This window comes from Panthera uncia, unplaced genomic scaffold (assembly GCF_023721935.1).
Source record: "Panthera uncia isolate 11264 unplaced genomic scaffold, Puncia_PCG_1.0 HiC_scaffold_1362, whole genome shotgun sequence".
NCBI classification, from domain to species: Eukaryota; Metazoa; Chordata; class Mammalia; order Carnivora; family Felidae; genus Panthera; species Panthera uncia.
The window spans coordinates 1,792-29,426 of NW_026057989.1; the positions used below are offsets into that span (position 1 = coordinate 1,792).

The 27,635-nt window shown below is 37.9% G+C and overlaps 1 pseudogene; it reads right to left on the reverse strand.

Moving 5' to 3' along the window:
- Positions 1 to 249: 249 nt before the first annotated feature.
- LOC125916962 (cytochrome b-c1 complex subunit 7-like) lies at positions 250 to 27,461 on the reverse strand (annotated as a pseudogene).
- Between the last annotated feature and the right edge of the window lie 174 nt (positions 27,462 to 27,635).

Here is a 27,635-nt window from a genome sequence, read left to right on the forward strand (position 1 = left end):
GTGCAGTGCTGTCCTACCTCTAGTGCTCTTTTGCATCTGTCTTTTCTGAACTATCTTCCACATTTGTGAGATTCATCCCTGTTGTAGGATCAGCTATAAACATACATTTAAAAAAAAAATAATTACAGTAGACATTTATTTAAAGTAATACATTTGCAGCTCCAGTAGTTCTAAATCATACATTTCAGGTTTACCCAACTTCTTAAAAATATCTGATAGCATCTGCAACCACAGATTTCAACCCCACGATTATTTCTTTGCCCATTTTTCTCTCTCTTTTCTTTCCCAAATAACTTCTTTCAGAAGTTCAAGGTAGAATTTATCCTCCTCATATTTTAGGATATGCTCTTTAGGCGAATCTGCTGCCTCCTGGTCAGGGCCATTGCTAAGTTAATGAGAAACATCCTGTCGTTATACAGATTCTCAGGAAGACTTCTTGTGGCCTCTTTCACATTGTCATTCTCAGATACGGTATCACCTTGCATTAACCCCAATTTATTGAACCCTGCAGCCCTGTCACACCATTTTCGAATACCCTCTAGCCACCAGCTTGATGCTGTAACAGCAGGCCTAAACGTTCTCTGTGATTTGTAGCGTTTGATCTCCGTATTCCATTGTATGTCTATACCACAATTTACTTATTTATTCTGTGTCAAGGAATTTTTGGGTTCTTGGGCTTGCAATACCATTCTCTTCTCCCTTTCAGCTCAGAGTCTTGGCAAGCAGCAATAACCACCTCAGTTTGAATGGCATTGTTTTCGTTATCTTTACCTTTTTGGTTACTTTCTATTTATGGCAGACTATACTAGTGGCTTTCTTTTTAAGTGCTGATATAAAGTTTTCTTTTAAAATAATTTTGATTGAAATAAATGGATGGATGTAAAAAAAACCTTTCTTTTTTTAAATGTTTATTTTAGAGAGAGAGAGAGAGAGAGAGGGCACACATGAACAGGAGAGGGTCAGAAAGGGTGGGGAGGGGGGAGAGACAGAGAATCCCTTTAGGGATTCTCTGCTGAGAGCTAAGAGCCCAACATGGGGCTGGATCTCAGGCACTGTGAGATCAAGACCGGAGCCAAAACGAAGAGTCAGACGCTTAACTGACTGAACCATGCAGGTGCCACTAAACAATCTTTTAGAGATAATACGGGTGTAATATTATGACAAATATCATGGAGGTGAGAATCAAAAAAGCTTAGTTTAGGATAAATGTGTTTGGAGATTTGGTGTTTTTTGTTAGAAGGTAATAATTTACATGCCCAGGTGTTTTAGCAATCAACATCCTCAACCAGTTGGTTTAATAATTTATGAGATTGTTTGGGATTAATACAGGCTTGCTTTGTTAAGGTATAGGGAGTATTTGGAATCAGCATGTCAAGAGTTTGAACAAACCCAGGTATGACCTGTAGCAAGAGACCTGGGCACTGGGGAGAGAAAGCAGTTTGATAATGGTGACCACTTGGGAATGGGCTTGATCATCAAGTGGGCTGGAGGAGCAGTGCTAACTCTTCACACTCTTCTCTCTGGATCTCAAGGCCCTGATCCACAGGTTGCATAAGGAAGATCAAAGAACCAACTTGACTTTCACATCTTTCTCACTTCCCTGTGACTTAATAGTAGGAGTTGCAATTTATAGTGCATGTATTATGTGCAAAACACTTTGCAGGGTTTATACCATTTAATTTTTACAACAAACCGGAAAGGAGAGGGCATGTTACTGTGGTAGTCAGAGTATGGCCCCCCAAAATGTCCATATCCACATTGCTGGGATCCAAATACTTTACACTGCAAAGGGGAATTAAGGCTGCAGATGGAACTAAGTTTGCTGGTCAGCCGACCATAGGGAGATTTTCCTGGTTATCTGGGTGAACCCAGTGTAATCTCAAAGATCCTTAAAAGTGAAAGAGAAGGCAAAAGAGAGGGTCAAAGTGAAGTGATGTGAGCAGGACTCAACCTGTTTTGCTGCCTTTGAAGATAGAGGAAGGGGAACAAATGCTGGAAAAAGAAACAGATCCTACTCAGAGAGAACAGAAAAGAACACAGCCCTGTGGAGGCCTTCCTTCCTTTTGGGACAGTGAGACCCATATTAAACTTCTGAGCTATAGAAATATAAGATAATATATTTGTGTCCGTTCAGCTCCTAAATTTGTGGTAATTTGTTGTGAAAGCCAAAATAAATTAATCTGGTTACATAAAAGGAACTGGACCAGAGGCCAGGTAAGGAGCTGATAACTAAAACCGGCTCTATTGGATGCCAGATCTATCTGCCTCCAAAACCAATACTCTTGATTGTTACCTCTTATGATTCAAGACTAGAACACAGGTTGGGTGGTTATATAGTTTAGATATTTTGATTTACACCATGGATGGGCAAAGGAAAATTAGGTAGGCTCCAAAAGTCTGAGAACCAGAAAAGGAAGTTCATCACACGTACAAAAGGACTTAAGATTGATGGGTCTTTCTAATATACTTAGTGTAAGAATGTTCGTGAGGCACTTAACAGAAAAGCCAACTCAAACTGGTTTAACAATAAAGGGGAATTTGGGGCAAAAAATAAAGAATGTGCTGTGGCTTCTAGCTTCATTTTAGATTTGATCCAGCATTGCAGTGAGGTCAGAATTTCCTTGTTTCTTCCTCCATCCCTTCTTCCCTTCCCTCCTTTCTTCCTCCTTCCCTCTCTTTCTCCCTTTCTCATGTCCTTGTTTGTTTTCTTTCTTCCTTCCTACTCTGTCTTTCCTTGTGTTGATTACATTTAAAAGTGATCTCTCCCCTGGTCCCAGGATGGCTGTCTGCATCTCCTGGGATCATGTATTCCCTTTGCACAAAAGCAGGAATGAGAGTGCTTTTGCACCAGCGCTCACAGCAGCAACAACAACAACAACATGAGAGAGAGAGAGAGAGAGAGAGAGAGAGAGAGAGAAAACAGAATTGTAAAAGAAATTCTCAGTGACTTAAACAGTTTAGATCCCATGCCCACTGCTGTCCAGTGGGAAAAGAAGCACATCTTGCCTAGGTCATACCCTCCTCTGGAAAATAAGGAAATTCCCTTAAGCCACATTGATTCCCACACAGAAATCAGGAGCCATCAGAAGGAGGACTTCTTATATGAGGGAGAGGCAAACCCAGTAGGGAAGAAAAGGGATTCTATCAAGGAAGCCAAAGAGATACATAAGATCATAAGGTCAATTCCTTCTCATTTGGGAAAAGATAAAAACTGAAATCCATTGAATTTACATATAGACTATGTTAGAGCAATTCAGCCATGTGGTAGTCACATTTTTCTATTTGTGTTTAAAGGTTTATAGAAACATTGGGTGTAAACGTTTTACAGGATCTTGATCTTAGCAATATGCTGCAGCCCATGAAATTCTCAGTGAAAGGACTTCAGGGTTTGTTTATAGTATTCTTTTTTTGTGTCCTTCTATTTATGTATTTTTTTGTCTATTTAACAGAGTATTAAAGGCATTTCTTAAAAAATATCATTTGTCAGGATTCCATATAGGCAGCCAATCCCTTTATTAGTAGATATCCTAGACCAACGTCACAGATTTTTTTTTTTTGCCATTTCCTTAATAAAACTTGGTAATTGAACAGTGAGAGGGTGACAGGCTTCTACATTCTATTTATAAAGAACTCACAACTCCCCAATAAACTCACAGCCAAAGAAATATTAATCAGTTGCCAATAAACAGCTCTGTGCTGGAGTTCACATATGTTTCTTCTCAAAAATTGCATATGCTTGAATGAAAACTGCAGAACTGCACCCACTGGAGACAACATTTTTGTTACTAAGAATTTTATTATGTGTGTGTTTTTTTGTTTTTTATTTTGTTTTGTTTTTTGGTCATGGTTGAAGCATCAGTTAAAACATAAAAAGTTGGAGGAGGGGGTCACCTGGGTGGCTCAATAGGTTAACCATCTTACTCTTGATTTTGGCTCAGGTCATAATCTCATGGTTCATGGGACTGAGCTCCACATTGAGCTCTGTGCTGACAGTGCAGAGTCTTCTTGGGATTCTCTCTCTCTCTGCCCCTCCTCTGCATGTGGTCTCTGTCTCAAAATATATAAACATTAAAAATATATATATAAATTGTTGGTAGTTGGGAAGGAAAAAGCTTAGTTACTCTTGCTAGTGAATGTCCTGATTGTTGATGACATAGTGGGAGAAATATGCTAACGTCTGTCTTGGCACTCCTTACTTGGTAAAATGACCTAATAGTAAATAAGAGTACCTCTAAACTCCTCTTAACCAAGTTCAAAAGCTGTCATTATCTCCTACTGGCTGTGTGACCACAGTTAACCCTATAAAATGACAACACTGATAAATATTAATTTCACCTTTTAGGATTGATGTAAGGGGGAATAAAAGAAAACACTGGCAAAGTATTTAGTACAATGCTTGGTATATGGAGAGTACACAATGAGTGCAATACTTACCTCCTATAAAGTAAAACATTAGTGTTTCTGTGTTTTTGTTTTTGTTTTTGTTTGTTTGTTTGTTTGTTTTAATCTGCACCTCACTCCTACCTTTACAGATGAGGAAACTGAAGTTTAGGTGGGTTAAATGACTTATCTAAAGTTTCACAATTTAACGAGTGACAGGTTCATAGTCATTTCTCAGGCACTTTTTGTTTCCTGAAGTGGGCATTATGCACTTTGGCATGAACAATTTAGTTTCTAGTTGTAGCTATGTCTGTCTCCCACTGAAAGCAAGATTTATGAGAAAAGGATCTGTGGTTATTTTTTCACTGTTATATTCCCAGGACTGATAGCTATGCTTACATAAGACATCTCCAGGAAGAATTTACTGAAAAATTAAATCAATGAATTTTACAAACACGATTTTCCAATCAGAGAAAACCATGATTGATCCCCATAATAACTACATAAAATGAGAGATGTATTAATTTTTGAAGTATTTCTTATGTGACTTGTAGGTACTTTCCATTTATCATAAAATTATTCTTCAGTCATGGATGGGGTATATGTTATACAAATATTTGCAATCAGTGGATCCCATTGTGAATTAGAGCCCTAACATCAATGAACTCGGCTGCCCCAAATGTTAGCAGTTTACTCCTGAACTGGATCCCTGGAACTTTTTGCCAACAGACTATCTGACCTAATATATTGCTTAATTCTCGATCTGGCAAAGCAGAGAAAATTGTCACTGGTATGTGAAAATTTGCGACATAACATCATATATGCAAATGAAATAAATGTTGGCAAAAATAATTATTGTTGCTTAGGGGAGGATTAATAGTTACAGTCTGCCCTGTTTTCTGTTGAGGTTTAATTTAATTCTGTGGCATGTATTAACTGAGGAAATTAATTTCAGTTTAATTATTGTGTGTGGCTGTTAATGTGCACACTTCTGATGAATATTTAGCTACACTGAACCACCACTCCAACAGCTATGCTTTGCTCATCTGCTGATAGGGAGCATCTGATGGAGGGGATGGTTTATACTGGATGGATTCCAAGTACAGTGTCATCATACTGGATAGCTGTGATTCAGGGAGGAAATCACTGGGCTTGGAGTTGGAAGAGCACAGGATTTGAGTTCTGGCTGTGCTGTTAACAAGCTATGTGCATCCCTGATGCTCAACTGGAGAATGGTGGGAGAAAAACCAGTGTACCCTAAGGATTTGATTTGAGAACTAAATGAATGAATGCAGGTGAAAACAGATTTGTGAACTGTATACACTGCTGCTTTAATGCATGGAATGTCTAAAGTAAACTTTTCATGCATCCATTTAATGACAAAATTATTTAAAAAGTCACATAGGATTAAACTAGGACCTCAGAGGCACTCAAGAAAGCATTTTTTGATGAATAGAATGTAGGTTGATTGAGATTAAGTGGCGATGAACACCTCTTCACCATAAATAATACCATGAACAAAAATTCCATGTAATAATAGAGATGGTCAAATCCTTTGGAGGTTTGCTCATTTCAAGTAGTAATTACCACCACGAAATTCCCGTATGGCTGAAAGTTATAAGATAAAGATATAAGCATTTTGGAGCCATACAGACTTGACACAACAATAGCATGGTTTTCCAGCTGAGTGGTTAGGTTTCTGAGCCTCATCTCCTCATCTGAAAACTGGGGTCATATCTCTTCCAAGGGTTGTTGTGAGGATTGAATGTGGCAATGTATGCAAAGTGATGCGTACAAACGCTGACCCATGGAATTTTCTCATTAAATGTTAGCTTTGCCTGTGGTAGAAGCGATGGCATTTTAATACAGTCCTTTGCAATGGCGTATTAACGCTTGAAATAGAGCAAATGAAGGTAGCTAATATCTCTATAAAAACAATGAGGATTATTGACTCTGCACCTGGGCTTAGTTCATGTTCACACACTCACAGCCTTTTCTCTTCCTGTTCTCGTCTTTCATCTGGTCCCATGGGTTTCCTTTAAGCAAGTGAGATAATAACTTGAGCTGTCTCATTACACACTGGGGTCCTGTTGGCTCAGTGAGGGTAGTTACAGCTCTATTTCTCCTTTGTTTGTTCAGCTCATCCCCACAATGTCAGGGAAATAAATGTCTGGGGAGGGGAGACAAACAAGAGGTACAATGAGGGAAGCTGACCTCAAGTTAATGGAATCTGGGTTCTTTGAAGGAGAACACATTGCTAGAGAAGTCTGCTGTATTCATTCCGCACAGCTTTCTAGCGTTTCTTCACATGTATTTGATTCTCATTTTCTCACACCAGAGTGAAGGCCCAGCACTTCCTCACACAAAGCAAGTCAATTTGGACTGAGACTAAGCCTTCCATGCCTTTTACATTTGTCTTGCAGGAGGGGATTGACATGGAAGGGATTTATCTTTACAGGAAAAAAAAAATTGGAAGAGAGAATGATATATTTAAGCAATCAGTCAGCAAATATTTATTGATTGTGTACTTTGCTGATTATTATTCCAAGTATTGGAGCCAGAGCAGCAGAGAAAACAGACAAAATTAACACCAAACTTTTACTGAGTGCTTTTGTATACCCTAGTCACTGTGCTCAGGCTTAAATAGTTAATCTTCACAAATCTTATGGGGTAGATATCATTAGCTCTCATTTATAGTTGAGAAGCTAAAGGCAGCTTACGTAACTTGCTCAAGGACATATAGTTCGTGCATGGTCAAGATGGGATTTCACACCAGCAAGTCCATCTGTACCGTAAGCATCATTCTGCAGCCTCCACAACAGGAGCTGGAAAATAGCAAAGAGATGTTGTAAACCCCACATAAACCTTTGTGACTACACGGAGCTGACAGAAGCACATTTCACAGAATTCATACTATATATATTTATATACATACACACACACACACACACACACACACACACACACACACACACACAGATTTTCCAGGGCGTAATCTCTTGTCTTTTAAAGGTTTTGTAATATTCAGTTGACACAGTGCATCCTGCAAAACATTTGCAAAACATAAACAACTCAGAGTGTCTTTTTATTTATTGGTAAATGGAATATCTTATCCACTCACAGTATGGATAAAAAAAGGTGGTAATATGTATCAAATGCCAGTGCTGTGTCCCACACATGGTTGTCAATTAAAGTTATTTCCCTTTCCTGTGGTCATTATTTTTCAATACAGGGGTGTTATTTTCCCCTGCTGCATTTAATGCAAATCCCTTATAATTATTTATTAAATTATTTATTAAATCCTATAATTATTTATTATCATCCCAGCATTTCCAGCCTCTTTCTTCATGCCCATACTCCCCCAGTGCCTATTCCAGATATTGGGTTACTCTGTGAAGATTGTTTTATTTTTTTATGATGCTAAATACTACTTGACTACATTTTCACTTTTACAACGTTTGGTGGAAATAATCTTATTTGTTTCAAATTTCTAAACACCAGCTTTATACCCTGAAATGTGATATTGACCTGCATGAAGAACTGGCTTTATTATTTTGACCATTAAGGATAATTTCTAAAAATCAATTTTGGTCCCTGAATTTTCTGATCTCTCATTACCTGCAGAAAATTCAGCATTACCACAGTTTCTCCTCCCACTGTTGTGGAGGCAAAATTCCCCTCATACTTGAGCCAGGAAGCACAACCAAGGTTTGAATGTCATTTCCATGACCAGCCAACCTTTTTTTTAACCACTTTGTTGAAGTATCATTGAAATGCAATATATATATATATATATATATATATATATATTCATGTTTATAGCTCAGTGAATTTGAGTACCAAGTGTACACATCTGTGAAACCATCCCTGCCATTAATGCCATAAACATATTCATCACCTCCTAAAGTTGTCTTCTGTCCCCTTTATTATTATTATTGTGTGTGTGTGTGTGTGTGTGTGTGTGTGTGTCGTGGGAACACCTATCATAAGATCTACCCATTTTACAAATTTTAAGTACACAATACAGTATTATTGTCTGTAGGCACTATGTTGTGTAGTCGATCGCCAAAAATTGTTTATCTTGTAACTGAAACACTGTGCCCTTTGACCATCACTTCTCCATTTTCCCTTCCTTCCAGCCCTTGGCAACCGCTATTCTATGCTTCTATGAATTTGCTAATTTTCTGTTACTTCCCAGGGTATCTTTTTGATCCTCTGTGGATCTTCTTGGGGGGTTGTCTGACCAAGTGCTAAATTTTACCACCTGCAGCTGGTAGGATGGATTCATAATAATAAAGCAAATGTCTCTTCAGTTTCCTGAGCATTTAAAGAAGAATTCTCTCTCTCCTTTGCTTTTCTTTTTTTCCAGTGAAAGTGCAGACTGAGCTTGTCAAGAGGAGTAGGCAGCAGCTTCAAAAGCTGAGTCCCCCTGGGCCTTCAGGAACGTGAGCTTTGCAGACTAGGAAGTTACATTGTCTTATGAATTCTGATAAGGCCTTTGAATTTGGGAAAACTAGGAACCAATTTTCTCTTAGTTTTTTTTTTTTTTTGCTTTTTAAAAAAACTTTTAAAAAACTTTTTATTCCTTTTAGTTTTTAACACTCTGCACTATACAGATTGCTATAGTTTTTCTTAGTAGCCTGCTTACCTAGATAGCACAATGAGATAGACATTTTGAGAAGAACTGAGCCTGGATTCTCAGAGATCTATATTCTTCCATTCGGAAAAGACATGCACCCTTTAACCTTGAGTGTTGCTATACCTATAAGCAAATTAGAGTTGTTCCCAAACATTTCCTTAGTGCCCACCCCTTCATGCATTCTTAGAGTCTTTTGACAATAAAGCTCATCATCAGGGAAATACAAATCAAAACCACACTGAGATACCACCTCACACTGGTCAGAATGGCTAAAATTAACAACTCACGAAACAACAGATGCTGACAAGGATATGGAGAGAGGGAGACCCTTTTGCACTGTTGGTGGAAATGCAAACTGGTGCAGCCACTCTGGAAAGCCGTGTGGAGCTTCCTTAAAAAATTAAAAATAGAATTACCCAATGACCCAACAATAGCACTGCTAAGAATTTATCCAAAAGACACAGGAGTGCTGATTTGTAGGGGCACATGTACCCCAATGTTTATAGCAGCACTATCAATAGTAGCCAAATTATGGAAAGAGCCAAAATGATACAGAAGGTGTGGTAACAATGGAGTACTACTTGGCACTGAGAAAGAATGAAATCTTGCCATTTGCAACAACATGGATGGAACTGGAGTGTATTATGCTAAGTGAAATAAGTCAGTCAGAGAAAGATATCATATTTTTTCACTCATATGTGGAATTTGAGAAACTTAACAGAAGACCGTGGGGGAAGGGAAGGGGAAAAAATAGCTACAAACAGAGAGGGAAGGAGGCAAACCATAAGAGACTCTTTTAAATATAGAGAACAAACTGAGGGTTGATGGGGGGTAGGGGAGAGGGGAAAATGGGTGATAGGCATTGAGGAGAGCACTTGTTGGGATGAGCACTGGGTGTTGTATATAATCAATGAATCATGGGAATCTACTCCTGAAACTAAGAGCACACTGTTTACCCTGTATGTTAGGTAACTTAACCGCAAATTATATTTAAAAAAAAAGAATCAACCATAAAAACAAACAAAAAACTCAGAAATGGCATTTGGGTGCTTGGAAACTTAATTCAAAGACTTGGAGATAAAAATACAGTATACTGAGACAATCTGAAAAGAAAATAGTATTCATTTGTATCCTTTAATATATCTAATACTCTCACTCATCTAGTTATTGTGACAATAATTTTTTTTCCACAGCCCCTTTTTCCAACTTTATTAAAAAGAAATTCCAGGTAGCTACTCATGCATTTTAAACTTGAAAGCAAGTGATATGAAAACATACACCTGGTCAGTTGTACTAAGGGAACTGTTATCATGTAAGTCATATAAATGATGCCTTTCTTCTTCCTTCCGTTTTCCCCTTCATTCCCTCCACAAGTAATTCTTAAGAACTTCATATAAAAACATATAATAAACCTGAAGATTGAGCAAGGCAGGAAGTACCTTAGTATAGGCTTATCTGGGAGATTTGAGGGCTCTATGGCTTTGCCATGAACCTCTCCTTAAGACAGGCCAAAGGAATTAGTAGTGGATTCTCATTTGCCACAATTTCCTCCCCAAGGGAGCAATCAAGTCAGGGGGAACACATCCCTTCTTTGACTTTAGCCCTGTTGTGACAGCAGGCACTCTTGCAGGTAGCAATCTTTGTTTTGTCCTCTGCCACCAAAATTCCAAGAGAACTCATTTATTTTAGGTAGTTGAGGGTTTCAAACTTCAATTAAGAATAGGGAGTATGGGTAGTAATTGGCCATGAATTTGCAATGGATATTGTGAAGAATAAGGGTATTTAAAAAAGTCAGCATGAAAGAGAGAATGACTGGGAAATAGTTTACGTTTGGGGGAATATGAAAACATTCACATATGAGTATGTCTTATGAGAAATGACTAATGAAAATTAAAAATTGTTTTCCTAGCTCTTCCTGAAGAAACATAGGAAAGGAACGCACTCCAATGGCCATGGAACAGACGTTTATGACTTAGTTTTACTTGGTGGCTTAAAAGAAGTGTGGCTTTTTGTTTACCATAGGACAAAGAGATGAATATGATAACACTAGGCCTTTAAGAGTTAACAACAGACAATGTAGGAGCCAAATGTGGTTATTTGGCCCATCGCTCTGCCTATTATCCTGAAACTTAATTCCCTGGGATTAAATAATTTGAGAGAAAGTCTCACCCAAATGGGTTTTTCATGACAAATTTCGGCAGATCCAGCAACACAGATTTAGGAAAGGAAAATAAAAACAATTATTGAGCTTGGAGGAGAAGAGAACTAGGAAATGGTTAATAATCAAATAACTGAATCTGCTTTTGTAAGAGGAATAAATAAATACATCTATTTATTTGTTTATCTTTGAAAGAGGTTAAAATGAAAATGTATAACAGGCACAAATTTGTTTATTTACTTATTTGGCAAACTGAAAATGTATAATAGGTACAAATAAAATCAGTTAACACTGATGAGATTAGAGCTGGATTTAAAGGAAGAATGATGACGGCTATTGCAGCTTCTTTCACAATTTCTGGACCCTTTTGTCAACAGGATATAATGGTATTGAACTTTCTTCTCAATAAGGAGAGCAACATCAGTAGCACCTTATTTTTTCTGTGAGAAGAACAAAACGCAAAACTCTGAAAGATGTCAAGGCTTTCTTTGAACTCTGAGGAGACCAGGAGCATTGTCTGCCATAGTGAAAGGACTGATTTTAAGCTTTTGGAGAAGCTCGGAGGCAAACCGTTTATAACCCTGGAAATATTTAATTTGGGGAGGTTTATGTTAAGATAATAAAATAATTAGCTTTCCCTCATTAGAGGCATGCGGAGCGGTAGGGTTGCATGTTCTGGAAAATTACATTTCTGCTCTTTCACTGACTTAATACGTGTGGATTGATGCAGATCAGATAGCTAACTGGCAGGCGTTTTACACGTTTACCTTGTTTTAACTAATTGCCGGTTCAGAGTTGCTGGAGGTTCCATTTTAAATTAATGACTGTGAGGTATTAACTGCAAACATGTATCTAGTGAGAAATTAGGAAAGAACAACAAACTCCACATTGTGTCTCATCAGTTCTCAGTTCTTGGTTGCCTAATATATTAAAGAAGCAGGGGACAGCAACCTGTGGCCCTTCTAGCAGATGCAGCCCACTGCCTCTTTTCATAAATAGTTTTATTGGCACATAGCCACACGCATTAGTTAGTGTTGTCGGTGGGTGGTTGTTTTCTGGTTACAAAAGCAGAGTTGAGTTGTTGCAACAGACACCACAGGCCTGCAAAGCCTAAACTAGTTCCTCTCTGATCCTTGAAGGAAAAAGTTTGCAAACTCTGGCATTCAGAGGATACCTGCCCCATTACAGCATTCTGTAGTAGTTCTTAGGGGAGACATTGTTTTAGCTAGAAGCCTGTTTTCATGTTCTCACTGACTACCAGTGGAAAGTACAGGTTTAGAAAATAAAATGCAACTTTGGTATTTTAATTCAGTCCTTCATTTTAATCTGTGTGCCTCCCAGAACATTTCTTTGGACACAGTCTGCATGAGCTGATGAAATTCAGGATTAATTTTGGTGACTGATGAAACATGGCTTAGTTTGGCATTGCATTGCTTTATGATTCATGCTTTCTTTGCCACTGGACTTTATTTAGATGATTTTCTTGGCTCATATTAGCAATAGAGAATTGATAGGACACTACATTTTCCATTCTATCATAGCAAAAATATTGTTAAGGTGGCATGAAAAATAAATAAATTTTAATTCACTCCTAAAATTAGAATCTTTGTATGGCCAGTTTCCCCTCGGGGAAGAGAAAAGCACTGATCTCACTGGTCCTTAAGGTCTCTGTACAGGATTCAAATTTTGAAATCAAAGACTGGCTGAGAGGGGAGCCCTCCTTGGCCAAACAAACAACATAGGCTTCTACTATAATGTATTAATAAAATGTCTTATTTAGTCTTTCATGATGATTTTCCTGCTACTTCCAAAGGAACTTTATTTTTATATGATTGACCTACTCTTTTTAAGGTAAACTTATTATTTTGGTTTATATCATTCTTCCCTCTTTGCCCCCACCCCACATCCAAACTAGCTAAGTCCAGAAGTTTTAAAAGTTTTTGTTTTTTTTTAATGTTTATTTATTATTGAGAGAGAGACAGAGACAGAGTGCAAGCAGGGGAGGAGCAGAGAGAGAGGGAGACACAGAATCCAAAGCAGGCTCCAGGATCGAAGCTGTCAGCAGGGAGCGTGATGCAGGACTGGAACTCTTGAACTGAGAGATCATGACCTGAGCTGAAGTCAGACGCTTAACCCACTGAGCCACCCAGACGCTCCAGTCCAGAAGTTTTAAAGCACCTGGGTCTTACGCACAGGTTTTTCACTTTTCACTTTTTATTTCTGACTCACTACACAACAGACCCCTCTACTGAAACCCTAAAGTTAATCAGTGCAGTAAATACACAAGAAGCCCGTTTTCATTTTCTAACCAGTAACCAGAGTTCAAGATTTTCAGAGAAAAAAAATGGAGAACAGTTACTCTTTGAATCAACTCTGTGTCTAACTTTGACTCCAAGGAGGAACTAATTGAAGAGTTAGAGGTGATTTGTCTCCTGAGAGAAAGTAGAGCTGCCACCTAAGAGTTCTTCCGAGTTGATATTAATTCATTTAATTGTTTTTAAAAATAGCAAACATTACTATCACAGGGCCTTTGCTTGGTGTTGAAAATAAAAGGACTTGGGTGTCTGGGTGGATCAGTGGGTTGAGCGTCCAACTTCAGCTCAAGTCATGATCTCACAGTTCCTTAGTTTGAGCCCCACATCTGTGCTTAGCATGGAACCCTCTTGGGATCCTCTGTCTCCCTCTCTCCACCGTCCCCCCCCCCCCGCCCCCTGCACTTTCTCTTTCTCAAAAATACACATTTAAAAAAAAGAGAAAAGGAGAAACACACTGAGTCTGTTTTTAGTGACTTCACAATCTGATGAGGAGATGTGCATTCCAGGCTGAGAGACTGACCAGTGTGATAGCACACATGCATTTCGAGAATTCGTGTGGGGCAGAAGGAGGAGGGGAGGTTTGGGAGAGCAGGTGGAGGCTAGATCTTGAAGGAATAGATAGACCCATGAAAGCCATCTGTTGTATGTAAAAACAACTGTGGCGTTTTGAGAGGTATTGATCGTTTTGAGAGTGGATAATCAGGAAGGCAATGTTCAAATAAAGTATTTGTCTAGAGACAGAAAAATAACATTTATAGCCAACACGTGATGCTTGAGTAAAGTATACAATTCATACGAAGTTGTCTCTATCACTTGAGAATGATACAACACAGTGAGAAGAAATGTATATTTCTTATATATATATATGAATATATATATATATGTATATATACCTTTTATATATTTATTTGTGGACTTTATTTTACCAGAGTCTGATTTCCTCCCTGAGAGTCTAAGTCACTCAAGGAATTATTCTATCCAAAATGTCAATAGTGTCAGGGTTGAAAAACCCTGATTGAGAATTACGTTTTCTGATTCTATCCTGCTCTCTGCCCTGTGTATACAACTCAGGAAATACGAACAGGGCTAAAGTCTTATGGAAGGTACCCAGGGAAACCTACAAGATTAGATGGGATTGGAATCCTCTAAATGTACAAGCCTGATAGAGAGTTGGTGCTTTAAAGCTTCAGTCCTCATTGGCCAAAAGAAGGTGAACCCTGTCTGTGTCTGTGTCTTTTTATTCTACTGTGATTAGCATATCAGTTGTGAGACTCTTTGTTACAGATAATCACATTCATGCTTCAACTGAGCTCCCTTTCATTAAAAAATACAGTTCCTGGAGGAAGATTCCACTTAACCTTACATTTGCTTATGATGTACTTCTCTCACCAAAAATATCCACAGGGTCTGTCCTATGTTACACAGTGAGTTTTCCAAACTATCCCTGTATTGCCCTGTTTGTGGTCTTATTATGAAAAGATTTCCCTGGATTTCCTTGCCACAATGAGAAGTTGCTTTGTGTTTTTATCTTTCTCTGAAAAGAAATGGTGCTCACAGTATGTAGAAGTTGAAGAATTGTATTTTTAATGCCCAGGAAGGGAAGAATTGTTAGTATTCTGGTTCACACATATATTACATATATTTAATTGCATTTCTGATTTAACTCAAGCCAGAATGGGGGAATGCTGAGCAATTATGAACAGTGTCATAATTAATGAAGGCACTGGGGTGATCTTTCATCAGGACCTCTTAGGGAGGGTGCTGTGAAGGGTATGAATTAGTCTTGCTAAGTTTGATAAATGATGATGGCAGAGCTGTATCCTTTTGTTGTCTGCTACCCACCCCCACACAAAATAATAATTAATGAATAAATAATAAAAATAAAATAAAATAAAATTTATGAAGCAAAAAATTTTAAAAACCCCTAAAACTTGAGCTATAACAATTACATTCAGCATTGCATCCCTTAAATGAATGCAAATATATCTTTTTTCTTACATGTCTGTGTATTTATAAAAACATATAACATTTTTCTTACATCTCTGTGTATTTTAGCTCCTTATAAATGCATTAAAATCACTTTTCCCCACAAAAGAGGCCAGTTCTTAATTTTGGAACCCTGTGGGTGGAACAAATGGTAACCTCCAAAGAGAACAGCAGGAGCCTTTAGAGAGGAGGACATCCCAGGGCACACTCTCTTACCTCTTAGGAACTCTCTGGAAGACAGCTGTCTCCCACTCCCATTGTCTATTTAATTTGCTGTTGTTGTTCTTTTTCTCTCCTTCTTGGGGAGAATGGTAATAAGTGAATGCTTTATAATTTCTCTGCCTCACAGGACATTTTACAAACAATGACGTCATACTTCTTGTCTTTGTATGTAGTTCAGACTCTTACAGACTACTAGAATCTAGAAATGTACAGAGGAAAGGGTCCTCAGAATTCAACTAGTCCAACTCTTTTCCCTTTGCAAATGAAGGAACTGAGGTTCAGCAGGGCAAGGCAACTTAATCAGGGTAGCAGAACCAATTACTGGCAGACACACTTGTTTGGTACTACAGCATTCTCCCAGTGGAGCCTTTGTTTCTTTAAACCTTGGTGATAGGCTTGCCAGATATGCCAAAGCCAAGCAAACAAACAAACATACAATGCTTGGGACATACCTATCCTAAGAAAATTATTCGTTGTTTTTCTGAAATTCACATCAACTAAGCATCCTGTATTTTATCTAGCCAAACAGTCTGAGACTGTGGGAGCCTCGTGCTCTTAGTTAATTGGAATATTTGAATAAATATATACCATTGGCGATGACCCAAACCAAAATTTCTTGTGATACTTATATGAGAATTTTTGTTGTTTATTTGTTTTGTTTTGGTTCCAGAGCTTGAGCACTAGAAGTAGAGAAAAAATTGGAAAAGTAATTAAGGGTGCACAGGGATGTGTTTTCAATTAGAAGCATTGGATTCATCTGATGAATCCAATGAATGAATCACCATTGCATGAATGCTCCATTCTCCAATCCCATGTCGAGCAGAAGGAAGCAAACAGGGTGGTATATCCTGATATTATACATTCTTAAAACATTCTGAATTCTTTTAGGAATGGTGTAATTGCTATTTATTTTGCTTCAGTGAAAAATGTCTAATTCCTTACAAAGAATATCAATAATTGCTTAAGAAAATAGAAGTTTGAAAAGAAAAATTAAACCATGGTCATTCATAGTTCATTCATTTATGTATTCATTTATTCTATATCATTATCCCTTTTAACGCCATGCTTGATCAAGATAAATATGATACTTGAGCGTCTACTCTAGGAAAACTTGTATCCTCAAAGTTGCTGGAATTAGTTTAATATGGATCTGACTTTTATAAATCTCCAGTGCTTCTAGGTTAATCAAATGTGTCTCCAGAAATAAATGGTTTACTTCCTATGTAGGCAAGTCGGTACCAATGCTCTATAAATGAAAACCTGTTTTATGTTCCAATGGCTTAGATAATCTGTCTAAGCCTAATATTGTCCAGCCCTTATACATAGAAAATGAATCTGTTTGCTCCATTTTACTAAGAGCACAAACTGTGGAGCTAGGCTGATGGATGTGATCTTGGGTATGACACTTTGTTCCTGGATCTCTAAGCCTGTTTTGTCACTTATAAAGTAGGAATAATAAAAGCACTCCCTTCATAGCCTTCCTGTGAAGTTTAAGAGAACTGTTACGTTAAAGTTAGAACTGTGCCAGGATCCATCCCACCTGATGGAATCATTTTCTTTTGTTATTCTTTTCTCCTTGTTTTATCTTCACATCATACTATGTAGAACCTTGGGACTTTTTTTCTTTGTTCTAATTCAAGGTTTTCTGAAGTTACAACATTCCATTTGACCTCGAATGCTGATTTTGAAAATTTCCGTGAGTCTCAACCCCATAGCCATGAGCCAACCCACTTTTGTATCAGTTCCTAGCTTATGAGACATAAACCCAGGTCAAACCCCTAAGACCCTTTCTTTCATAAGAAAGGAATTTAGCAACATGAACTCTTGTCTATACTGTTCACCACTCTGTTCTTAGCTCCTCGACTGTGCACAGTTGGGATGTAATACATATTCACTGAATGAAATAAGAAACAAGCACTTCTAAGCACTTAAGATTGAAACCATATTTTTCCTAGGCTAGGAGAAGCTATTACAGTTAATTGGATAGGTATCATTAAAGAAAAATCTTAGAGTAGATGATCAAACTCTTTAAGACATAGAATGTGGTATGTACACATGGGAAGACTCTCTTCATTTCACTTCCCACTTCATAAAATCATATGACATCACTCAAGTGATGGGTCCCAAAGTCATTAAGATTCTCATTTCCCTTTACCAAAATAAATAGTAACATTGAAAAATAAACTTTTCTTTTGCAGGCATTATTGCTTATTTTCTAAAGCAAAAATGGATTGAGTCTTGATTTTTTCCTCTCCCATTTTTCATCAGAGGCCACCCTCCACACTTCTTCACTGTGCAATGTCTTGAAACTCTTCTTGTGTATTAGGCCATTCTACTTCTCATTTATTTTTATGTATTTTCTCAATGGCTTCTCAATATTTATTTTTAAATCAGAATTACAGAGCTTAAATTATTTTGGCCAGGGTTTCAGAAAAATTGTTGTTGTTGTTGTTGTTGTTGTTGTTGGAATGGAGAAAAAGATCTATGACAATGCACTCTGACAGCATCCAAATAAGTTTCTTAAATCTTAGTATCAGTAGTAGTGATTTTAAGTGAAATTTAAAATTAGTCTCTGCTTTTTTCTGATCATATCTCTTCCATTAGCTCTGGAGTAAATGGAATGTTTGTGAGTTCTAAAGAAATGTCAGTCAGGTACTTGAATTTATTGCCCAGCCATACAACTGAACATGGAGTATTTTTATGACTTAATCCTAGCACTATATATTTTCTTCATTGTAGCTGATTCTCCTGGTATTAACTATGTGCTGCAACTATTATTATGCAATGTAAATATCAGTGAAGGAGGCAAGAATTCAGTGGGTACCTGAGAGCAATTCATCCTCGTTCCCATTTAGAGAGGCCTGTGATTCTTCAAGCTTATACCATTGTCCTCTTGAAGTCCTTTGGTGGTGTTACAACTCAGAACATCTCTCTTTCTCTAACTCAGGGTAGACACGGTGGCTGTTTGTTGGTTATTTCTTGGAATGTTTATGAAGGTTCCCCACAAAGAATCTAGCTTTCCCCTTCCATGAACATAGTAGCATTAAACTTCCCTTCCTCCTTTGAAATTACATGACCATGTGACTTGCTTTTGACCTTTGATCAAAAGTGAAGACTCATTAAGATTGGGCATATTTCTCCACATTCTCTTTTCCCTCACTATTTGACAGTGTTCCAGAATGTGGCTGTCCATTCAACCTGGGTCCTGAAGTGAAAGCAATGATGATACAGAGTAGAACTCCTAGCATTTGTTGTTTTAAGTTACTAAGATTTGGGGATCACTTGTTACTACAACATAATATACCCAATTCTGAAACATCTATCCATCTTTTTGCTTTTTAGTGTCCCCCAGTCTTTATTTGTGGGTCCGTGTAGCTTCCAGGAGATTGACTTCTCCTACACTTCAATGTTGGAGCCTATTATTGAGGCCAAAACAATTGAGACTCTCCTGGAGACAGTAGTCTTCTGGGTTGGGCATGTCATTTACTATTATTTAATAAAAATGCATCTAAGATTTGTAAGGATTGTTGAGATGAAGCTTCTTCCTTTACTTCCATTGTGAAAGAGGAAGTAATGCATTTCTGTGTCTTTCTGTTTTCCTTCTTGGAATATTGAAGAGACAAGCTTTGGAATAAAATGGGCATTATAGAAGATGAAGAAGAAAGATGAAGAAAAAGAGGTCCTTAGAGACATGTTAGAGCTAGTAAGGGAAGACTTTTTAGAAGTTAATCCTTACAATAATTATATGTGCCAAATAAATTACCATTATTATATGTCTTACATGAAGCTTTTTTTTCTGATACCTGGGACCGAAAAGAGCTCACTTGACATGGTGTTTGTGAACTCTCTGATGTGATAGATTTGAAAGATGTGTAACCATCACCAGTGACTTGCAAGAGCCAAGCTATGGCTGCTAGGAAGAACTGACAGGTCAGGTGAAGTGAAATGTGGATGGTGAATGAATGGTCATCACATTAGAGGCCACATGATGTGTCAGAAAGATGTATGTTTGTGTTTGAATCTTGTGTCTACTACAAATAAAGCATGTGTTCTTGGAAAAATAATTTGGACTCTTAGAACCTCAAATTTCCCATCTGTTAAATAGTAATAATTTGCTACAAGTAATAAATGAAAGAACACATAAGGTTTTAAGTATGCAGGGTAAGTTCCTTTCATCATGAAGTTTGCATTTATTCTAGTTTAATGGATACTGTATAATACTTCCTGTTAACATCAAAAGACACTTGGATCTTTTCTAAAGCCAGCATATTCTACCCTTCCTATGCCCACAGAACTGAGAGACTTTATCATCTGTACCTCACAGTATGTGTCAGGAAGACACTTTCACCTTAGAATAAGTTGTGTCAGGAAGACACTTTCACCTTAGAATAAGTTGTCCCATCTGAATGAAAGTCTTCTTTCATTTATTGGGGGTATGTCCTGTGTGTGTGTGTGTGTGTGTGTGTGTGTGTGTGTGTGTGTGTAGACAATTACCGATGCTAGAAAGACATCTGGAGTATAGTTTAAAAACAATATTTTAAAGAAAGAGTTCTATTTTTGTCTTTAGTACATCAAAATCAAGATATTGTCTCTACTTTTTCTGATACACTATTATATTGACCGATTTATCTAAGCTTGTTCTGCAAGTCTAAATATAAGGTAGAGAAAACCTATGGCAATTATTATTATGAATATTTCACGACCATTTATCTCTAATTCTTCTATCCTCTTATATATTGGGTGATGATCTCCAAGGAATTCCAAGGTAGCAAAACTTGGCTTCTTTTAAACATATACATAGAAAAGAATGGAACTCATTTCATGTAAAAGCAAAGTTAGAAGAAAATGCTATTTTTCTCACTTTGACCTTCATTGTAAAGTCTTTAAGGAGGGAACCAAAAAAAGGAGGGGAGAGCATAATTGTGCCGTAATAGAGCATAGCAATTCTATGCTCATTTTAATTAACTTTGCAGTCCCAAAGGAGCCATTCCACTCCTCAGAGTCATCAGAAAATCCTATAATATTTTATTTCTGTTTCATAGTAACATGGAGATTGGTTTGCTTATCCTATGGGATCTAAGACATTATACACAAGGGATACAAAGTACTGTTAAAAATTAATCATTTTGGAATGTAAAACATTATTGGAAGCAGTGTTATTGTTCTGAAGATTTATTAACTGTTTGTCACATAATCATTACACACAGCGCCACACGAGGTTTTTGTATTTCATACTAAACACTTCTCATTGTTTCCTTGAAGATATTATTAGAGCATGGCTAGAGCTCAATGCGTGTTAAATTAAAGTAATGTGATGAGGCATATTTGCCTGACATCATTGGTTTCCCAAAGATGAATACAGTATGGGAATTTATGAATGAATATACTGGTGGGGAGATTCAAGCATCTAACAGTAAAGAAATAAGGTTAAGATTTTGAGGTTTGAGGTCAAAGACACCTATGTTTGGATCCTGGATATACAACATGGAATCAACCCTTGGGAAAGCCACTAACCTCTCTAAGCTGTGAGTTGGAACGTGTTCCCCACTCTTCTGGGGATAGAACTCAGTCTGTAAGGAAGCTCTAGATCCAGGATCAGCAACCTTTTTCTGTCAATGGCTAGTGTCTTAGCTTGGGTTGCATCACAAAACACCATATTCTGGGTGGCTTAAAGAAACATTTATTCCTCATAAGCTCCAGGTCTGAGTTCAGAGCATCAGTATGTCTGGGTTCTGAGTGAGGGCCCTCTTCCTTGCTTGCAGATGGTCTCCCTTCTCACTCTGTCCCCACACAGCGAAGAGAGAAAATGAGAGAGCGAGCTCTTGAACCCTCTGGTTCTTTCCCTCTACTTATAAAGACACTATTCCCATCATGGGAGCCCAACCCTCCTGATGTCTTCTACTCCCAAAGCCCCCACTTATGAATATCATCATGTTGGGTGTTAGGGCTTCAACATATTAATTAATTTGGGGGTATGCATTCAATCCACAACAGTCAGATAGTAAATATTTTTTGGCTTTGTGAACAATCTCTGTGGCATCTCCTCAATTCTGTCTTTGTACTGCAAAAGCAGCCACGGATGATACATAAATGGGTAAGTGTAGCTATATTCCAAAAAGGCTTTGTGTAGGGACACCTACGTAGGAATCTCGTATAATTTTTTATGTTACAAAATATTATATTTTTGTTTTGTTTCTAGTATTTAAAACTTTGAATAATAGTCTTAGCTGATGGATCATTAAAAACACTTGGCAGCCAGATTCCGCCCACAGGCCAGAGTTGGCTGATCCCTGCTTTAGGAAAGTGTAGCCTCTTGTGGTGAAAGGAGATTTGGTCTGTGAGTCACCACATGGTGGAGGATTGCCTACAGATTGGGAGCGTCTGCCTGATTTTGCTTTGAGAAATAAATCTCTATTATACAAAGCTCTGAAATTACAGATTTCTTTTGTGAGAGCTGTTAGCATTACCCTAACTGAAGTACCACCTCAAAGGAATATGTGAGGATAGAAACACTTAGCATAGGGAATGATCAATGCAATGTTCTCGATCATATAATGCATGCTGAGTCCATGCAAAAGCACTAAACTCACCAACTCGGAGACACCACGCCAAGCTTGAGAAGTTCATGTGTAGGTAGTGGCAGATACCTATTACAGGATCCCCAGTCTTGACTTAGAAATGTCCTAGGGATGCCTGGGTGGCTTAGTCAGTTAAACGTCTGACTCTTGATTTAGGCTTAGGTCATGGTCTTACGGGTTTGTGGGATCAAGCCCAGCATTGGTCTCTGTGCTGAAGGTGCAAAGCCTGCTTGGGATTCTCTGTCTCCTTCTGCCCCTCTGTGCCCCTCCCCCATTTGTTTTCTCTTTCTTGCTCTCTCTCCCAAAATAAATAAAAAAACTTAAAAAAGAAAAGAAATGTCCCAGAGTCTGAACAATCTGGTTTAAAATAAACTCTTATCAAGGATAACCTCATGATCCTATAATACTCAGTACAATGCAGCAAATAGGCCAATCTCTCCTTATAACACATGGCACACCGATTTATCTTTGTAACCAGGTTTACATTCAAGATGTGATTAGGGAGACTTCTACGCTTTTGAAAACATCTATGTGTAAAGCAGAAAGCCAAATGAAATAAGTTGCATTTTTTCAATATGCACCATAGCTTGGTATAAAATTATATTTAAAGGGGTGCCTGGATGGCTGAGTCAGTTAAGCATCTGACTTTGGCTCAGGTCATGATCTCACGGTTTGTGAGTTTGAGCCCTGCGTCAAACTCTGTGCTGACAGCTCAGAGCCTGGAGCATATTTCAGATTCTGTGTCTCCCTCTCTCTCTGCTCCTCCCCTGCTCTCACTCTGTCTCTCTAAAAAATAAACACTGGGGCGCCTGTGTGGCTCAGTAGGTTGAGCGTCTGACTTCAGCTCAGGTCATGATATCGTGGCTCATGAGTTGGAGCTCCACATCGGGCTCTGTGCTGACAGCTCAGAGCCTGGAGGCTGCTTCAGATTCTGTGTCTCCTTCTCTGCCCCTCCCCCAATCGTGCTCTGTCTCTCTCTCTCTCTCTCTGTGTCTCTCAAAAATGAATAAATGTTAAAAATTTTTTTAAAAATAAATAAACGTTAAAAATTATATTTAAAAATAATTTTATGTGAAAAATATATTGAACATTTTATAATCATTAGCTTCATACATATTCTCACAATTATCATATTCTGTTATCATTAAATGTTATTTAAGATCACACGGCATTTGATATCTTATTGATGCTTTACCTTAAGCGTAGAGTTTGAAATCTTCAGTTTTTCCAAACTAGTTCAACTGGTGCCTCAGCAAATTACAGTATCATCCTTAGAGCTTTATTGTTTTACATACTGAGATACAGAAATTAGCTATCTTCAAAATATTTTTATACAACAAACATTGGAAACTTGGTTGGAGACCTTTACATATTACCTTCTATGGGCCTTTCTGCTTAGCTTGCTAGTATGATGATTTTGTTTTATTTCATTTATTTATTTTTATTTGAGAGAGAGAGTGTGAGCAGGGGAGAGGGGCAGAAGGAGAGAGAGAGAGAGAGAGAGAGAGAGAGAGAGAGAGAGAGACTATCTTATACAGGCTTCATGCTTAGCGTGGAGCCTGACCCAGGGCTCAATCCTATGACCCTGGGATCAGGACCTGAGTGAAAGTCAAGAGCTGATGCTCAACCAAATGAGCCACCGTGGCGCCCTACCAGTATGATGATTTAAAACAACTCAATTTATATGGATAAGTAATATTAGAATGAGTACTAAACCTAGATTCAGGAGACCTGTTCTTTTGGTCAGTCCCCTAGTTCCTCATTGTGTGACTTAAGGAAAGTTATGAACATTTCTGTACCTTTATTTCCTTATTTATAATTGGGAGACAATCATACCTATGCCATGGGTTGGTAGTGATGATAAAATGAAATCATGTTTTTGAAAATGTTTTGTATAATGCAAGTCATTATAAGGATGTAAGAAGCTTTTTTTGCAGTAAAGACCTCAGTTTATAAAGTTTTCCTTGTCTCATAAAAATGGATGTTTTGCTTTCCAGAAATGAATGAACTATCTCTATCCTTCTAGCTCTATCCCTATTTCTATCTCTCTCTCTCTCTCTCTCACACACACACACAGACACACATGCACGCGCACGTGCACGCACACACACACACACACACACACACATCGTGATGCTTTGGGAGAAACACTTTGTCTATTGCTGCAAAAGCAAATTCTGACCATATTTCCTCTTTCTCTGTGGGTGGAGTGAGAAAAAAATCTGGATATGGATGTGGAAAAATGAGAGCAGCTGACTGAACATTAACATGTATTCACTGAAGTTTTATTCCTTCTGTGCAAATCTGGAGAATGTGGTTTGCTAACAGGCAAAATTTAGAGCAAAATAAAATAGTTTCTCTAGCCGTTTCAGGAGTTATCAGCTTGAAACAATATGTCTGTTCTGGGAAATGCAGTAAGAATAGATAGGCATCAATTCTGGAGTTCTTTTGAGAATTAGATGTTGACAGAATGACTCTGTTCCCGTATTTTCCCCACAGCCTCATCTCCCTACGATTCCTCCAGACACTGACTTTTATATATCTCCTATTCAGACTTTCATGGAGGAAATGGCATTTGGTAATTTTGAAATTAATAAATCACCTAAACACTACCTTTTCATTGGGAATAAATAATTACCCTTGGTTAAATTTAATGTGAAGAAAGCTCACCAGATTAAGCACAGTAGAAACTGGGCCATGGCCTATTTTAGCTCTAAAACAGCCATTCAAACACCTACCTGGTCAAGGCAAATAAATGATTCGCAAGGTGGCCCTGGTACTAGAGTTGCATGAAGGGACATGAGACTTCATTTGCTGATTTCAAAATAGGAGTCCTTTATTTGAGATGTCTATCTCCAACTATGTAAGATCCCAGCTACCACATCGGGGTCAGTTTATTGGATGGAAGGGCCTGCTCAGATCACTTTGGTAACTGGGTGTTTCCAAGGTGCCTTGGCTGCAGTGGGTTGGTACTGATTCAGAAAGTCAATTCTGTTTAAGATATCCCTTGGCTCTAACAGCCTCCCACAGCTAAAGGAAGGGAGATAAAGATACTGTGCTTGTCCTAGTCTGATGTCAGTCGTCTCAAATAACTTAGTACTTCCCCCAGGTGCTATTTTGGAAATTTGTGGGTGCTTTTTTATCCTGGTTTTCACAATAACTGGGGTGAAGAAGCATCAGTGTAAGGAGGCTAGAGATGTCAGATGTTCTAAAGTGGATAGAGTAACCAGGAACAAAAAAAGAATTGTCCTCTATCTTAAATGACTTTTTAATATCACCCAGACTATTCTTTCTCTTTTTATAATTACCTGAGCTTAGAACCTAAGTCTATGCATGTACTTTATATATATACTTTATATATAATAGTTTGTATATATACATAAATATATATATAAAGTATTTTTTGTCTAGTTTCAAAAAAAACACTGGGTTTCCTGAGAATGAACTACTCTTTCAACTGAGGTAAGATTTTATGTATTCTGTTTTGCTTGGAAACCTTACAAGAGTTGTCCATTGTTACAGAAAGCCATGTTTCCAATGGCAATGTTGTTTGCGAATTTTGAATCACTAATACAGTACCCTGGAATCAATCTGCATTTGCTATTGTCACATTCATGGTGAGCCTACATGTAGAACATACTTTTGATTACTTCTGTGTGTCATTAGTGTAGTTGTGTCCATCTGTTTTCATATTGCGATGTAGATTATTTTAGTATAAATTGTTGTTACTTTTCTTCTTTGAGTATTGCTATGACGTTGTTTTGTAATTATGTGGAGATGTAAGATATATTTTCTATGAATCTAATTTAAAGATAGTCAAAGAGCATTATAAGGAATTTATTATCAGAGGGGAGCATTGAATCCAAGGTTGAGAATCATGAGGATTCATAGTCATGACTTATGCTCACATGTTGGGGGAAAGCCAAGGGGACCCAAAAAGATGTAACCAAGACTTGAATTCAATGATGCAGGCATCTTACAAACCTCCAAACCAACCAATATCATTTTCTTTATTGTAGTATCATTATTATATTATTATTATTGGTAAATTCATACTGGTTTTAGTATGTAGTACTACTAGGTGTAGTAGCAGGCCAGGCATCTCAGAGAAATTATGTATATATTTTTCCCTCAGACAAGCAGTACATTATTTAACAATGGACTCTTTCTTAGCTTCTTAGAGGTGGAAAGGGCCACAGAAGACATTTCAGATAATTTCTTGCAGGAGAAGAATCTCTTATGCAATATCAACTACAAGTCCAAAAGCTGTTGCTTCAGTGCCTCCAGAGACAGAAAACTTACTATCATATAAGATGATTTGTTCTCAGTGTTGCATGCTGTGTTTTCAAAAGGTTGAGCTGAGGTCTCTCTACTTAAAATTTTACCTTCTAGTCCAAGTTTGGTTCTCATTAGTAATACAGAACAGTTGTTTTTACTCCCTTACATAACAGCTTTTCATGTGTTTGAAAGAGTGCTCACCTAGAGATGGAATGAAGCCAGTGTTGTGGCCAAGCCAATATATGAAGGCATGAGCGCTATGGGAGTGGTGGGGAGTGGAGGCTTCACAATATGAATCTTCACTGAGGGCACCAACCAAAGGCTAGGGGCAATGTTCTTCACCCCTAACATCAACTGCTTCAGCATCCGCTCCCCTAGAGTGGCCATGGTTAACTCTACCTCTTCAAGGGTTAATGGGAAGTTTTCCAGAGGAGACAGTTTAGTAAGAGGAAGGGGCATATCAATAGAGATATTGAAACTTCGGAACTCTAGCCTCAGTTGGGTCAGTTCACTGTGCTTTCTGCAAAGGCCAGATGGCATAGGCTTGGCACTCTTTTTCCCTTGAATATCTTTGGGAGCTTATAAACTCCACCATGGAAGGAAAATAAACATGTTTCTTTCTTTGTCCATCTTTCCTAACAGCCAAGAACCCAAACCTTACCTAAACAAATAGATTTTTTTTTCCGGAATTATCTAACTCATACCGTTCTTAACAGTATTGGACTAGCTGGCCTTCCCTACCTGAAATGCTTTACGCTCACATTCATATTCTTGCATGGCAGGTTGTCTGCTCTCTTAGGTGTCAACCCAAATATTACCTTCTCAGCAAAACCTTCTTTGACAACCTTGATATAAAGCTGATTCCCCCAAACCCCATCTTTCTGCATTAGATTAACTGTTTGCATCCTTTATAGCACTTAACTAGGTATAAATGATGTTTTTTTAATGATCTGTCATCCTTTAAATTTTTTCTTACTAAATTTTAAGTTCCATGAAAGTTTTGTAGCACATTTTTCATGTTCATTGCTATACAGTCAGGGCTGTAAACAGTAGCTGGCATTTGGCACATATGCACTAAA